The following is a 1326-nucleotide window of genomic DNA, read 5'->3' as shown; positions in this document are numbered from 1 at the left end:
GGCGGCGGCGGCGGCGGCGGCGGCGGTTCTCGACTCAGCTGGCCGCTCGTAGACGTCGTCGTGAATGCTGGCGACGCGCGCGGAACGACGCGGACAGTCGGCGTTCGCCGGTGCTCCGAGGAGGATGCGCGCCGTAACTTGCCGGCCGTGTCGCGGCCTATAGGCGCTGATAGACGCGCGGCACCATAGCCCGCTCTCCCTCCTCTCCCCGCTGTAGGTAGGTGTATTTCGTCGCTCCCCGTTTCCATCGCCGCGAGTGCCCGAGTGCGCGAGTGCGAGCGGGGGCTTTCGGATTTTTTCCTGTCCTCGGGTGGGATAGAGAAAGAGAAAGGAGCAGAGACGTCTCTTTCGAGGTTAGAGTCCATGGTGTTTCGGCCTGTTTTCCACTCTCGATCAGTGCCTGATCGAACTTCCGATGTGTACTCGTGTAAAGGCTACTATGGCACGCGAAATAATTCAAATAGTGAGACGTAAGCGTTAAGTGAACCGGTCAATCATAGTAGGGAACGTAAGGCGGTAACGTAGGCTGTAGCAAATTCATAGTGTTGATTTGCTTACCGCTTATGTCTCGCTACTTAATCGGACAATACGCATTGTCTAGAAGACCTCTTTGTTGTGTCTTTTTGATACCTTTCAGAAACGTGCGTGTCCCGAAAGACAGTCTTTACGACACCTTTTAGACACGCTTGTTATCTGGAAAGGGCTTTTGTGTGTCAACACCCTTTTAATGCTCTGGCTATAACGTCTGTCACTTTAAAAAGGGAGCCATTAGTAAATCTGTTTTCTAGCTGAACTAATATAGTACTTCTGGAATTGAAAATATAATATCTTGTCTGTCTTCCTGCATTAGAACTTTTTCCTCACTTTAGCTAAATATCAAACACATACCTGTTTCACTACTTGAGCTATAAAAACAGACCGGTGGTACAATTCTGATCAAATTTGAATTCGCTTCTTGAGGTTCAAGGTTTAGTTTCTTCCCGTTCGATGGTACCTTTTTGTTAGTACCTTCCGCATAATGAGACCAAGGTTGCCAAAACTTGAACCTCGAAATTGGATCGAAGTCCCGTTTCACTCAGAATTGTACCACCTTACCCTAACACGTTTGATATTTGATGAAAGAAAATCCTAAAGCGCGGGAATAAAGAACAGACCTACGATTGGAAATTGGTATACAAGTCGTCACGTTTCAACGTTTCGACCCACGGCATATATCCGGTCACGTCGCGCGGCTCCGGCGAATTGGCGCGACCGGTCGGTCGATATTCCGCTTCGTCGGCTAGGAGACACGAGGACGACGTGGCCACGCAACGCGGGACGCTTCCG

At 49.9% G+C, this 1326-nt stretch overlaps 1 protein-coding gene across 2 annotated transcripts in view; it reads left to right on the top strand.

The window, feature by feature from the left end:
* Positions 1–15: 15 nt before the first annotated feature.
* Positions 16–1326, top strand: part of SNF4Agamma (SNF4/AMP-activated protein kinase gamma subunit) — a 78500-nt gene continuing 77189 nt past the window's right edge. Inside the window, exon 1 of one of the 2 annotated variants that reach the window (XM_018517972.1) lies at positions 16–217. The gene's annotated coding sequence lies outside the window, so the exon portion shown is untranslated. Of the gene's footprint in view, positions 218–258; positions 354–1326 lie in introns of those variants that run through there. The other variant, XM_018517970.1, reaches the window with a different exon arrangement.

This window comes from Trachymyrmex cornetzi, unplaced genomic scaffold (assembly GCF_001594075.2).
Source record: "Trachymyrmex cornetzi isolate Tcor2-1 unplaced genomic scaffold, Tcor1.1 scaffold73, whole genome shotgun sequence".
Taxonomy (NCBI): domain Eukaryota; kingdom Metazoa; phylum Arthropoda; class Insecta; order Hymenoptera; family Formicidae; genus Trachymyrmex; species Trachymyrmex cornetzi.
The sequence above is the reverse complement of the archived record's forward strand: the minus strand, read 5'-3'. Positions and strand labels throughout refer to the sequence as shown.